Source organism: Crotalus tigris, unplaced genomic scaffold (genome assembly GCF_016545835.1).
Source record: "Crotalus tigris isolate CLP2741 ecotype Arizona unplaced genomic scaffold, ASM1654583v1 scf7180000018362.2422785, whole genome shotgun sequence".
NCBI lineage: Eukaryota > Metazoa > Chordata > Lepidosauria > Squamata > Viperidae > Crotalus > Crotalus tigris.
Window position 1 is genome coordinate 490,672 of NW_024096964.1, and position 15,902 is coordinate 506,573.

The window sequence follows — 15,902 nt, forward strand, 5'->3', positions numbered from 1 at the left end:
GTGTAGCCCAGTTGCTGGCATGCTGCAACCCGATACTGATCCATGGACTGGGGGTTGGGGACTTATAGAGCTTAATTTTTCCTGGCAAGAGTACTATAGTACTTATTAAAGGAAGACCCATCCTTGATAAACCGAAAATATTCAGTTAAATTAAATAATCACCTAATTTCCCTTCCCGCCAACTAGTTTCCAATGCCATTTATAAAACTATCAGAGACAGTTTTGCAAGATGGAAAACTATCGTTTTTATGGCAGCCCATTTACTTTATTCCTCTTGTTTGCAAGTTGTAAAAGAAATTAACGTTTAGCAAAGTTAAAGAGATAGAGCACCGGGAGTACAATAAGTTATCATTTATTTCAAGCAATAAAGTAATTACTCTATTGTAAATTAGGGCAGGGAAGAAATTTCTTTCATTAAGTTTGCTATGTTTTCAGCATTTTGAATACTTTCAAGGATAAGATTTTCCCTTGCGAAATAGCCATATCTACTTTGAAATCTTGTATGGACTATGTAATGATTTGATATCTGTATTTTTCATCTAATAAATTGTTCAAGATCGCAATTATTATTTACTTGACTAAAACACTGGGGGGGGGGAGGAGGAATGGGAAAACAGCAGAGAAGTGGCATAATACCCAGGTAATCCTTGACTCATAAATTCAGTTGGGACCAGGATTTCCACTGCTAATCAAAGCACTTGTTAAGTGAGTCATACATAATTTTATGACCTTTTTTGTCAAGGTTATTAAGCGAATCAATGTAGTTGTTAAGTAAATCATGCCTTTGTTAAGCAAATCTGTCTTCTCCCATTGACTCTGTATGTCAGACGCCAGATGGGAAGGTAGCCAATGGTGATCACGTAACTCTGGGACACTTCAACTGTCATACATACATGCGGGATGCCAAGCACCCAAATTTTGATCGGGTGTTTTCAGGGCTCTTGCAATGGTCATAAGTGCGAGGAGCAGCCATGTCACTTTTTCCACTGTCATTAAAACTTTGAGAAGTCACTAAACAAATGGTTGCAAGTCAAGGAGTACCTGCATGGGTCTAATCTTCAGAAATTTCAGGGGATTCAAAAAAGGTCAAGAAAAACTGTCCATTTTCAACATGCATGATCATCTTGGATCATTTTGGCCCTCTCCTTGTACTCTACCCTGAATGTTTGAATAGGGGCAATAATCTTCATAAGACATAGTGGCCTGGTATAAATTCTCATCTCATCTATTTCTCTCATTTATTTCTCCCACTGGTCACCAAATCACAAAAAGAGAGAGTTTGGAAAAAATTCAGAGAAGAGCAACTAAAATGATCAAAGGCCTGGAGACTAAAGCATTCGAAGAACAGCTACAGAACTTGAGTTTGGCTAGTCTAAAGAAAAGAAGAAATAGGGGAGACATGATAGCAGTGTTCCAGTATCTGAGGGGCTGCCACAAGGCAGAGGGGGCTAGCTTGTTCACCAAAGCACCAGAGGGAAGGACGAGAAACAATGGTTGGAAACTGATCAAAGAGAGAAGCAACCTGGAATTAAGGAGAAACTTCCTGACAGTGAGGACAATCAACCAGTGGAACAGCTTGTCTTCAGAAATCGTGGGTGCTCCATCACTGGAGGTTTTAAAGAGGATACTGGACATTCACCTATCTGAGATGGTGTAGGTTCTCCTGCTTGACAGGGGGCTGGACTAGAAGACCTCCAAGGTCCCTTCCAGCTCTATTCTATTCATTTGTCAAATCAGTTTGAGAAAAATAACTCAACTGCAGTGTGGGAAAATGCCAAGAGGTCAATGTATGGCCCTCTTGAGAAATGTGGCATGTCCAGTTTCAGAATAAGGATGCCATGAGAAAGATTGAAGTGACACTTGCTGGGTGTCAGGCTTCTCCCAACTTGGTTTTTAGGAAAGAAAGACCCTCGATTCCATGGTTGAAGTGAAAGGTTCACTTTTACTGAGCTCAAGCGGTTACAGCATAAGCAAAGCTGGAGCTAAATATTCCCATGCAAAGCCTCTGTTTTTCCCTCATCCTTTCCCCCCTCCCCTTGATCAGTCCACGAGTGTCCAATCATGTTCATTTTAGATGTTTTGAGAATGGCTTTGAGCTTTTGGGAACGGCCTCTTTGATGTAGTTTCGCATTCCACTCTCATGGTCTGTCCCTGGTTGGCTGCTTTGTTCCGGTTTGACATCTCTGGTTCCTGTCACTCTATCATTCCCTCCCTTCCTCCCCTTGTCAATTCCCCCTCCCCCACTTCCTGGACTTCTGGGATTCAATTGTTGTTGGAGATAATAGGCAATTTTTAATTGTTTGGCAGCTCTGGGTTTTTTTTCAACCTCCTTTGGTAAACTGGGCATTTTACAATTGGCTAGGACTGTAAAATCAACAAATGAACTAAAAATAAAACACAATGAAACTTGGAACAGTAAACAGAATTACAGAGTAAGGGAATAAAAGTATAATAAGGCCAATCTTTACATAAACAATTCAGAAACCTTCCTTGACAAGTTCACGCAGAGTTCAAGCTCTCTGTCTCAAATCCAGAGGGAAAACCAGGCCTTCAAGAGCCTACAGAAGATTAGCAGGGTCAAGACATCTGAACCTTGGAGAAAATCGTCCCAAAGGAGCTTTTTCAGGAGGCAACTGGGCTTTCTTGTTTTTCTTTGAAGACGTTTCGCTTCTCATCCAAGAAGCTTCTTCAGCTCTGACTGGATGGTGGGGAATGGAAGGATCCCTACCATCCAGCCAGAGCTGAAGAAGCATCTCGGATGAGAAGTGAAATGTCTTCAAAGAAAAGCAAGAAAGTCCAGTTGCCTCCTGAAAAAGCACCTTTGGGACAACCATGACCTGGATGACTGAGAATCTCCATAGACACTTGGAGAAAATAATGTCCCATGGGTCAGGCTTGAGACATAGAAAGCCTATTTCCTGGGTTTCATGGGTGATAATGTTCATAGAAGGGACCTGAAGCCTGTTCATCCTCCCAGATCTCATAGAACAAGTAGAGACATTTGCAGAGAGGTAACCTCACAAATAACTCTGCCTTGTGTCACAAGCCAATAATTGAAATGTCCCAAAGGTGCTTTTTCAAAAGGCAACTGGACTTTCTTTGTTTTGCTTGAAGACATTTCGCTTCTCATCTAAGAAGCTTCTTCAGTTGTCCTTTAGCTCTTAAAGAAGCTTCTTGGAAGTTTCAACTGAAGTTGTTCTTTAGTTCTTGAAGAAGTTGTTTGGATGAAAAGCAAAACATCTTCAAACAAAACAAAGAAAATCCAGTTGCCTTTTGAAAAAGCACCTTTGGGACAACCATGATCTGGACGACTGAGGCAACAATTTAAATAGTTTTCAAGGACAACCTCATGTAAAGTGCACTGGACTAGTCCAAACAGAAGATGACCAGGGTATGAGTGACTGAGAGAATGGCACATATTTCGCACACAACGAAGATCTGTGTAAAGGTTCTCCTGATCAGGGTTGCCACCTACTCTTCCATCAGACAATATATAATATAAGACATAAGACAATATATACCAGTTCTATTCTGGGGTAGGGCAACCTCATCAAGAATTAAAGGAAGAAAATCCCCAGAACCAAGGGACCCCAGAATACCAGGTCAGAACTAGAAACCTTGAAATTACAATCACTCAGTCTTGCTTGAGTTGAACCAAAGCCTCTTGTTCTCCATCCAGACCCCCACAAGCTCCAGAATCTTAACAGTATCACATGGACAACCTAGGATAGAGATATATGGCTGATTATCATTGGTATGTTGATAGTATCTGTTCCCATACTGATCAATGACCTCATCTAACAATTTCATTTATGTATTAATTAGAAGCTGGGAGATAGTAAAGCTCAGAAGGACCCTAGAGAAGAAGAGAGTAGTGCTACTTCTCTCTCCACTACTAATATTGACTGGAACTACCTCTAAGCAGAACCATTACAACACCATGCCTCCCACTCCGAAACCTCAAAGCTGGTCTAGAGGAAACCATGACCTGTTGAGAAATCTGTTGAGAAATCAAGGAAAGACGTCCTTAGTACTCTCTGAACTTGGTTGTTTTCTTGCAGATATTTTATTACCCAAACTAGGAGCCCTGGTGATGTTACCTAATTTGGATAATGAAACATCTGCAAGAAAATAACCAAGCTCAGAGAGCACCAAAGATCCCCCGTTTCAATCTTGAGTGACAAATATTCTCCTTTAAATCAAGAAGAGTTAGGATATACTGTCCCCATCCTGATCCCACCCAAAGACAATACACATGCAATCAGTGCCATCTCAGTACTACAAAGTAGACAATGTGGGGCTGATCCTGGTATGGGAAGAGGTTGAATGATTGGTCTCAAAGCTGAATGTGTATGCTCAAAAAATGTTGAAACAGGAAGCACTGGGAATGGGTTACCTTACGTGATCCATTCACACAATCTGGCTCGCCTAGCCAACCTTTGTAGTTGTTTACCCTAAACTTTGCTCTCTTTTTTTTTTTCCAAATGGAAAAATCTATAAGAGTTATAAAGAGCACCCACTAGAGTGCCCTTCATATTCCAGTTCCTGGGGAAAATTGTTCATTGATCAAATCACAGCCCCACTAGTAGGATCTCTGGCTGATCAGATAATTGGGGAAAGCATTTCTCCCTTCAGTGATACATCCTTATGCCAATATCTAAGGGCATGGAGGCTCTACTCTAGGATGTCCAGCCTGTGCAACTTTAAGACTTGTAGACTTCAACTCCCAGAATTCCCCAGCCACCATGGAAACTAATCAAGGAGAGAAGCAACCTAGAACTAAGGAGAAACTTCCTGACAGTTAGAACAATTAACCAGTGGAACCACCTGCCTCCAGAAGCGGTGAATGCTCCAACACTGGAAGTTTTTAAGAAGAGACTGGACAGCCATTTGTCTGAAATGGTATAGGGTTCCTGCCTGAGCAGGGGGTTGGACTCGATGACCTCCAAGGTCCCTTCCAACTTTATTATTATTATTATTATTATTATTATTATTATTATTATTATTATTATTATTATTATTATTGATCATTGCACAGTCAGCCAGATGTTCAGACTGGATTTGGCATTTTGTCTACCTATCGAGTCCTTACCCAGGACCTGGGATAGGCAGATATGGATGTTTGATGGTATTACAGGTCTCGTCGCAGATTATTATTATTATTATTTCCACAGGTCTTTAATGTTGCAAAGGCTAGACACCCCTGCTCTACACATACCAAGAAAAACTTTTTTCCTACAAATCAGATGGTTGGTTCCTGGGGAAATCTGAACGTATATATTCATTTCTCGTTATACATCCTTTAATAATCCTTAGTTTTTCCCCTTATTTGCATTTATTTCAAGTTTTCTGGCAGTGGCTTCGTTACAAAGACATTAACTTTTCCACTGTGGCTGAGCTTCTCAGGACAAGCAGATGAGACTGTCCCTAATTGGAGCTATAGTTCTGCATTTACTGGCCCCCTCCCACAATATATTTTATAATCTTTCTTTATAAACTTAGTTAGAGGACAGTGTTCTCTTAAGGAGCCTACAACCTTGATTTTGTTTAAACAGATAGATCTGTTTGAAGTTAATCTCCCCATACTCTGCTGCTGGGTGGATATGGGTATGGATGGATATACATTGCTAGAATGTTTGCTGAGGTAAAAAGATAAACAGAGTTGTAATGTTTGTATTTCAGTCAACCAGAGTACCAAGCCTTTTCCACAAAAATGTTTTACATTATTTAGAAAAATAGGCAGTCTATTTTTGCTTCTTTCCCTCTTTACTTGTTTTCTAACAGTTCCTTTCTACTTACCATCCATCCATCCATCTCTCTCTCATCTTTTATCTATCTGTCTGTCTGTGCTGAAATTTGATACAGGATTGATTCCAAAGAGTTTAAATGAAAGAAATACTAAATAAACAAAGGTGGTTCACAGCTCAAAGCACATTGCATTTGTTACATTTCTAGGCAACTGGTTCTTAGCAGCTGTTTTCCACACCCACAAGGAACTCACACTGGAGATATTCTTGGGATATAGCCAGGTTTCTTGGCCTTTAAGCTGTGCAGACTGCAACTCCCAGAATCTCTTGATCAGCCTGCTGGAGGATTCTGGGAGTTGAAGTCCACTCAGGTCAAAGTTGAGAAACACTAGGATAAATTAAAATAGTCATAGTATGGTTGAAACCCAACACATTCCTCATACAGGTATAGCCACTACTTCTGCAACAAACCCTCTTTAGATCTTCTCAAAAGGGTCTGAAGTGGATTCCTTGGACTGAGCTAGCTCTGGGGTCTCCAAACTTGGCAATTTTAAGACTTGTGGACTTCAACTCTCAGAAGTCCTCAGCCCAGCTGGGGAATTCTGGGAGTTGAAGTCCACAAGTCTTAAAGCTGCCAAGTTTGGAGACCCCCTGAGCTAGCACGTTAGGATGCTGGTTGGAAGTATTTATTTAATTTTAAAATATTGTGTTCTTTCTCTTCTTCTGAATTAGGAGCCCTCAAGATGAATCCTCAGGTAGTTATGAGCCAGCCACAGATGGTGATGGTCCAACATCAAAGCCCTGAATGGCAAACAGGCTTACTCGATTGTTTCAATGATTGTGGAGTGTGTAAGTAACTGTATATATTTTAAGGTGACCAACTTTTTTACAATGAAAAGGAGGACACAAATTAATTGAAGAAAAAAATATCGTACATAAAAGAAACATTTTATTCATTGCAACAATAATGCAAAATACACTATAATATGATAAATGCAGAGTGGGCCCTGCAGCTCCCAAAGCACCAGCCGCACCGGCTCCGGTCCCAGGGGGCAGCCCGCCGTCGACATACCCTGCCTGCAGCCACCCAGCCAGCACCACCGCCCACCCTGCACAGCCCCGTGTAGAGCAGGCCCCGCGGCTCCCACAGCACAGGGGGCAGCTGGCTGCCATCGCCCCTCACACTCCCGCCCGCAGCAGCCCTGCTGCCCCCACCTCTTGCGCCCGCAGCCATTATTGCCCTAGCAGGGCCAAAGATCAAGAGAAACCTACCGTGGCGTCGCCGCTCCAGTTTCCTCCAGGTATCTTTGGGACTAACTAGGAGATGGTGTAGTTGGGTAGCAGGGCGGGGTACAAAGTTCCTGCCAATTCGCCTTCGCTGCAGACAACTTGCATGTGCAAAGTTTGCAAGCTACGCTCAGCAGCAATTTGGCGCGCTCAGCAGCAATTCCTATTGGCTTTCAAAAGCCAACAGGGGGAGTAGCACAGCTCTTGCAAAAGTTGAAAAAAAAATCAAAAAAAGGTGCCGGAACGCCATTCTGAACGTTCTATGAGGAAAAAAAAGCCCTGCATATTAGTCTTCAAATATCGAAAAGGAGGACATGTAGGAGGACACTTTTTGAGGGAGGACAGAACTTGCAAAAGGAGGACTGTCCTCCCTAAAGAAGGATGGTTGGTCACCTTATTATTTATATATATCTCAGGGTGGAGACAATTATAGACTTGAGTAAATCCTGGACCAAACCAGAAGATTATTATGGTGGAAATAAATTTTCATTGGCATTGTGATTATGTTTACTAAAGGTAGGGCTACTGTACTTTCCTTGGGAACAGTAAGATCAATGTATTCCCTGGAAATAAATTCCATTTTTAAAAGTATGGAATTGCCACCATGCTACAAAGGGCAACTTCTGTTTTAACCATATTTGTTCCTACAAGCATGCTTTCAGTTGGATAAAATGGGCCTTGTGTCAGATGTGCAAATTATGATTAGCACAACCACTTATATCACCTTGTATCACAGATAGATGTGTGAACAGAGGCTCCTTCCAGAAAATATATATATATACCTTAAACTTTATTTATTACATGAATGTGCTCTAAAGTTTCTCAATAGATTTCCATTACTATGGGAATCAGTTCCCCTTTTATGCAATTTTGGAAGAACAGGGGAAAATCCATCTCATTCTCCAATTTTATGTTGACTTGGCTCCTGTGGACAAAAGATAAATAAATAGAGATGAAGTATGCATGGCCTTTTGCTTCCATTTATGTTTTTTTAATGTTATGCCTCTAAGAAAACTACAGGAATTTTATACCCATCGTGAGATCTAAAAACTGGAGGCAGAGAAAAACAAAACCATTTGTAACAGCCTTATATGGCTTTTGTCAACCTGCTATCCTCCAGAGCAGGCATGGGGAACTATGGCCCTTTTATAACTTGTGGGCTTTAACTCCCAGAATTCCTGAGTCCAGCCAGCTTCCTGGCAGCTGAGATCAACATATGGTGACTGGAGAATTCTGGGAGTTGAAGTCCACAAGTCATAAAAGGGCCATAGTTCCTCACCTCTGCTCTAGAGCAATACTTCTCAATCTTGACAACATTAAGAGGTGTGGATTACAACTCCCAGAATTCTCCAATCACCATATGTCAATCTCAGCTTCTAGGAAGTTGGCTGAGAAATTCTAGAAGTTGAAGTCCACACCTCTTAAAGGTACCATGATTATGATTATGCTTTGTGACTCCTTGCATTGTCAGCTCTAATTCCTGGCTTAGAATCTCTTGACTTAACACAGTCAAGTAGTTTCACAGCTCTAATTACATGACCAAAGGTGTTTCTGATCCAGGTCTTTTATCTCTCCCTTGGGACTCTGGTTGATCCTGGGAAATTCAAGGGTAGACCACAAGGAGTGCTATACACTTACAAACATCTGACAAACAACCTGAAAGGTTATTGCCATTTTTCCAGGTATCCCATGCAGCTTGTGGGGCAAAGGTGTTACATGGCTTACTAGGATGCACCCATAAATGCCTGTGCTGCTGTGTTCTGGATCTTCTGTAATTTCGAAGTAGTCTTCAAGGGCAGCCCCGTGCAGAACACATTGCAGTAGCTCATATGGAAGGTGACTAAGGCATGGGTGATCCAGAAGAGCAATGCCTTGTATGGGAAAGGCTGCAATTGGCATACCAGCTGAATCTAGATAAAGGAACCTTGGATACAACTTCCATCTATTCAATGAACAGAGCAGAAGGACACCCAAACCTGCATTCTAGTTTTGTCTAGAGATCTGTTACAGCTAGTCCTCAGTTAACAGTGACAATTGGAACCAGAATTGATGTTGCTAAAAGATGCAGTCATAAAGTATGTTCGTCATGTGACCTTGCCACTTAGCAATGTGGCATGGCAAGGATCTTTCTGCTGCCTTCCTGCTGGCTTCCCCAGTGACTTTGCTTGTGGGAAGCTGGAAGGGAAAGTCATAAATCGCAATCACATGACTGTAGGAATTCTGGTTGTAACTACCACTTGTTCAGTGTTGTCATAAATTTCATCAAGAGCATGTAGTACTTTCTGGGAGAGAAATCTCTCTATGGTGTGATCTTGCCACGTATCAACACTAAACTTCATCCAGATGGCATTTGTAAAGATCTCTCCTTCTTTCTCCTAGGTGTGTGTGGATGGCTTTGTCCCCTGTGTTTGGGGTGCCAAGTTGCTTCAGATATGGATGAATGCTGTCTCTGTGGCTTAAGCATGGCCCTTAGATCTGTCTATCGGACAAAATATGGCATTCCGGTGAGTAGAGGATTTCTACAGCACTTCCTTCCTGTTTTCATTTGGATTTTGCAAACACCTTTAACCTGGTTGGCTATGGAGATTGTCAATCATCCAGGTCATGGTTGTCCCAAAGGCGCTTTTTCCAAAAGGCAACTGGATTTTCTTGGGGTTTTTTTTTCCGCTTCTCATCCAAGAAGCTTCTTCAGTTCTTTTCCAAAAGTCCAGTTGCCTTTTGGAAAAGCACCTTTGGGATTTTAACCTGGTCCTCGTCCTTTTTTCTGAATTTGTACAATGCATTAAATGGCAAAAGTAGCAACGAACGGATTTGCACAGCGTTTTGAGGAGAGAAACCACAAACAGCAAAGAAATGCAGAGGGATATGTGATTCTGCCCATTTCAGTTTTTCATTGTTACAGTTTTTGTTCAATTTGGGCATTTTTGTAAGGTTTTTTTTTTTCCTGACTCAGATCTGGTTTGCTGGATTTGAATTTTTTTAAGCCAAAGTTTTCCAACTAAAGGATATGTTGGTATTTAGTTGACATTTCTATCAACTTACGCCAACCCAGTTTGTGTACAGAATTTTCCTAATGTAATGTGTTTTATATAGACTTTCTCTAAGTTTACCTCTTTTTTATTGCCAAATTAGGAAAAGGGTAAAATTCATAATGATAACTTTTGACCTGTGCATAGGTGTGAAAATTCATAAATCAGTCAATTGGCATACACATACTAAACAAAAACTAAAAGAATTTTCTTCCTCATCACTAAAATATTAAGTATCTCTGCACTAATCAAAGTTGCCTTTTTTTAGTAGGAATTAATTAATTGTTAATTCATTCAGTAACAAACTGGAGGACTCCTTCTAGAATTATGAAATTGAAGTCTCAGCAGTGATTATCTTGTCTGGGGACTTCTGAAAATTATAATCCATATATCTAGATCAGGGCTTTTCAACCAGTGGTATGGGTACCACCTGTGGTACATTGGCACCTGGCAGGTGATACGCGAACATCCTAGAAAAGTGGTAGCCGGGGAGGAGAATGAGCAGCACCGCACAAGCCTGAGTGAGAGATGACTGGAGCTGCAGGGCTGTCAGGGCTCAGTAGAAGTGGCAGGATCAGTGCCAGGCTCCAGCTGGAGCTCGGCGCTGATCCTGGTGCTTCTGCTGAGCCCAGAAGAAGTGGCGATCAGCTGAAATGTTGCAGCATCTCCAGGGTCTTGTGATTTACATTCAGATGCTTGGCAACTGATTCATATTTATGACGCTCACAGCGTCCCAGGATCATGTGAAGTGACCAAACCTGCTGCAATCACCCAGCTGACTGGGGGGAATAAAAACCAAGCACCACCCCACTCCACCCCTGCTGCCAATCCTCAACAGAAATGCTCACATCAATGGAAACCTCAGACAGGAGGAAGAGCGCCACTGGGTGGGGAGGCAGGTGTCTTGCTCAGCTGTGGCTTGGGGGGCACTTTTTTCAGTGCCATTGTAACTTCGAATAGTCACTAAGCGAACTGTTGTAAATTGAGGACTGCCTGTGCTTTATCACTTTTTTGCTTTTTTTTTTTTTGGTCATCAATTTTTGACACCTTGCTAGGCGACTGGTGGTACTCGGATGTTGCCATATCCTAAAAGTGGTACAATGGGTGAAAAGGTTGAAAAGTCCTGATCTAGATTGCCTACCCCTGATCTAGATGATAAGCAGTTGGAAAAGGGTGTTCCACAGACTGAAACATTTATGCATGACATATTTGACATGTGAACGTCTCTCGAGAATTTCATTTGTTTATAATGTGACTCTCTCGTTGACTTGCCAAAGAATCGTTCTGCTCTTAACCTGTTTTTCTACTTACAGGGATCCCTCCTGGGTGACTTTTTTGCAACAATATGTTGCCCGCTTTGTAGTCTTTGCCAACTCAAGAGAGACATCAATCAACGAAAAGACAGGGGAATCTTCTAGGAAGGTTTGTTCTATTCATTGGACATAATGTGCGAAGCCTCAGGCATGGAATTACAGAAACCAGAGGGGAACTGCAGTAGGACACAAAACTGGCGTCAGTGCTTTAATGGAAGCGCAAACTCATAGAATCTAAAAATATAAGAGGACATTTTTCCAGACTTCCATTACAGAGAAGTACAGTACAGTAGTCCTCGACTTACAACCACAGCTGAACCCCAAATTTCCATTGCTAAGCAAGACAATTGCTAAGTGAGCTATGCTCCATTTTACAACCTTACCACAGTTGTTAAGTGAATCAGTGCCTCCTCCTTGACTCTGCTTGTCCACAAAAGGGGATCACATGAACCCCCATAAATACAGGCCAGTTGCCAAGCGTCCAACTTTTGATCAGGTGGTCACGGGGATGCCTCAACGGTCATAAGAATGAAAAAGGGCCATAAGCAGTGGTGGGATTCAGCCGGTTTGCACCACTTCGGCAGAAGCGGTAGCTAATTTTTTGTTGCCCAGGCCCAGAACAGACTTCCGGAAGCGGCATCCACACAGAGAACCGGTTGTTCACCTATTTGAATCCCACCACTGGTTGTAAGTCACTTTTTTCAGTGCCGTTGTAGCTTGATATGGTCACTAAATGAATGGTTATAAGTTTGAGGACTACCTGTATGGCATAAAAGAGAAGGAAGAAAAGATTTTGCTGCCAAAGGAAGTGTGGAGTTAACTGGAAGTGTGCTAGTAGGAACCCACTGATACAAAAAGGTCCTCAGAGATAATTAACGTTCACCATCCTAGGACAGTTGAAGGACCCGGAAAAAAATCTTGGCGGATACAGGCAGTCCTTGACTTACAGCCTACACCAGGGATAGGCAACCTTGGCTCTTTTGTGACTCATGGACTTCAACTCCCAGAATTCCTCAGCCAGGCACGCTGGCTGAGGAATTCTGGGAGTTGAAGTCCACAAGTCATAAAAGGCCTACACCAAAAAATGAGAAATGGTTGCGCTCTTTACTCCTGCCCACAAATCCAATAAAATAGGCCTCTAGAACCCTGACTTCTAACTTTGTATTATAGCTAATCCTCAACGTCCCACAACAGGGATCAGAAAACTCATCGTTTAAGCAGTGTGCTTAAGTGAGGCATCATATTTATTTATTTATTTATGAGACTTATATCCCGCTTTAAGTGCAAGCACTCTCTAAGCAGTGTACACCAGTAAGCAATGTATATATATATATATTTACATTGCCCCCAACAATCTGGGTCCTCATTTTACCTACCCGGAAGGATGGAAGGCTGAGTCAACCTTGAGCCGGTGAGATTTGAACCGCTGACCTGCTGAACACAGTCAGCTAAAGTGGCCTGCAGTACTGCACCCTAACTGCTGCGCCACCTCGGCTCATATTTTACATATTTTTCAACCATTTTTGCCATGCTTGTTAACTGAGACATCATGAGTTTATGATTTGCAGCTTCCTATCAGTTTCCCATTACTTGATGGGAAGCCGACTGGGAAAGTCGTAAAATGAGATAGTGTGACTGCAGAACAACTGCCACAAGTGTATATGGGTTGCCAAGTGTCCAGATTGCAATCACTTGCCCGCAGGGATACTGTAATGGTCCTAAATGTGAGGACTGGTCATAAGTCCCTTTTTTCAGCACCGTTGTAACATCAAACAAACTCTAAATGAAGAGTCAGAAATCAACGACATCCTGTGGTTATATATGTTAATATTTGGATAGAGAGTATAATATTGTCAGATAATAGGGAAAAAAGATTTAAAAAAATAGAAATTTTCCCCCTGTCCTCCCCCCCAAATAAAAGAATTAGAAATGTTTGACTTTTTCTGAATTTTCTCTTTTCTGTTTCAGGTTTGGCTATATTCAGCAGAACATGTCCTGCCATCTCAAATCCCTCTTATGCTTCCTGGTTATCTTTTATAATCAAACCAAATCATTCTTCAAAATGATTCCCAGCAAATGCATTCTCTGAACGATAATTCACCGGACACAGAATAATACAGCATTTTAAAGAAAGATAATGTGTGCAGTTTTCTTATCGGAAATTTATTAAGATTTAAAATTAAATCTTAGACTAGTGATGGCAAACCTTTTAGAGACCAAGTGCCCAAAAACCATCCTGCCACCCTGGCCTGCCCCCGCTCCATCCCCTCCCCGCCCACCCGCCAGCAGGGCCACCCACTGCCTCCACAGCCTGCTACAGATCACTCAGGCAGCCCTGCAGCGCCATGGCAGCCACACCCAGCATCATCAGCATGCGACGTGTTGCGAGGGCGGAGTCTTGTCCCTGTTGCCTGGCTGCCATGTCCTTGGCTGTGCTGCTCCACATGGGGCAATGGCGCACATGCCCACTGAGAGGGCTCTGAGTGCCGCCTCTGGCACACGTGCCATAGGTTCGCCACCGTTGTCTTAGACCGTTTACTCACTCTCAATAAATATGCTGTCTGGTAGCAAATCTGTATACTGCCTCTGTTTCAAGTGAATACAGTGGTTGGACTTCAAGGAAACAGGTGGCGAAGTTAATAGATTTTATATGCCTTACAGCAATTATTGGATGCTATCGTCTCAATTAGGGTGAAGTGAAAGCAACTCTGAAGAAAAAAAGAAGGAGTTATTACGGGATTTTTGTGCCATATTTAGATGAATGTGGGAAAGACTCACGGTTGCCTTCAGATTCATTTTAATTCCAAGCAGAAGCAGTGTTTCACGTGCTTTCTGGTTAGGTACAGATAGTCCTCAACTTAAGACCGCAAATTGAGCCCAAAGTTTATGTTGCTAAGCGAGACATTTGTTAAGTGAGTTTTGCCCCATTTTACGACCTTTCTTGACGCTGTTGTTAAGTGAATCATTGCAGTTGTTAAGTTAGTAACATGGTTGTTAATTGAATCTGGCTTCCCCATTGACTTTGCCTGTCAGAAGTCGCAAAAGGGGATCACGCAATCCCAAGACAGGGCAACCGTCATAAATATGAACCAGTTGCCAAGTATATGAATTTTGATCACATGACGATGGGGATGCTGCAATGGTCATAAGTGTGAAAAACGATCATAAGTCACCTTTTTCAGTGCCATTGTAACTCTGAAAGGTCACTAAACGAACTGTTGTAAGTTCGGTATTGAAATATTCACTTGGAAATTAAGTTATCTATTATTTTATATAGCGCTTTCAATGTATGCAAAATTTGAATAGAGTGAATAGAATAGAGCTGGAAGGGACCTTGGAGGTCTTCTAGTCCAACCCCCTGCTCAAACAGGATAACCTATACCATCTCAGACAAGTGACTGTCTAATCCAGGGGTAGGCAACCTTGGCTCTTTTATGACTCGTGGACTTCAACTTCCAGAATTCCTGAGCCAACCATGTTGAAGTCCACGAGTCATAAAAGAGCCAAGGTTGCCTACCCCTGGTCTAGTCTCTTCTTAAAAACCTGCAGTGATAGAGCACCCACGATTTCTGGGGGTAAGCTGTTCCACTGTCAGGAAGTTTCTCCTTAATTCCAGGATGCTTCTCTCTTTGATCAGTTTCCAAACATTGTTTCTCGTCCTTCCCTCTGGCACTCTGGAGAATAGTTTGACCCCCTCTTCTTTGTGGCAGCCCCTCAAATACTGGAATACTGCTATCATGTCAACCCTATTTCTTCTTTTCTTTAGACTAACCAAACCAAGTCCTGCAGCCGTTCTTTGTATGTTTTATTCTCCAGGCCTTTGATCGTCTTAGTTGCTCTTCTTTGAATTTTTTCCAAACTCTCAACATCTTTTTTATGATATGATGACCAAAACTGACTGCAGTATTCCAGGTGTATTTTATGATATAAAGTAGGAAGAAATGAGCAATTGTCCAAAATGTCAGGAAAACAATAAAAAAATAAATAACAGACGAGGATCACTTTAGAAGAAAAGCTACTTCCAGTATTCGGTGGAATGTCTTAGGCAAGACATCAGTACATGCACAACAGAAACCATTGGTTATATATTTATCAGAGCATGATTTCAAAATGAGCACGCCAAACATATGAAAACTCCCAAACTGCATATTACTACAACTAATAATAATCTTACTACTGCTACTTTTGTGATAGGTATAGATCAGGGGTAGGCAACCTTGGCTCTTTTATGATTCATGGACTTCAACTCCCAGAATTCCTGAGCCAGCATGGCTAAGCATGGAAACCTCTCCCTTTCCCCTCAGCATGGCTGGCTCAGGAATTCTGGGAGCTGAAGTCCACGAGTCATAAAAGAGCCAAGGTTGCCTATACCTGTATAGATAGTATGATAACTCAGTCACAATGTACACAATTATATCAGACATCCTTCAAACAGACTGGCAGATAGCATTGATACAGTATACTATAAAGCTCACACAAGACATCCACAGATAAGAAGATATCCATGCCACAAACATGTGCATATT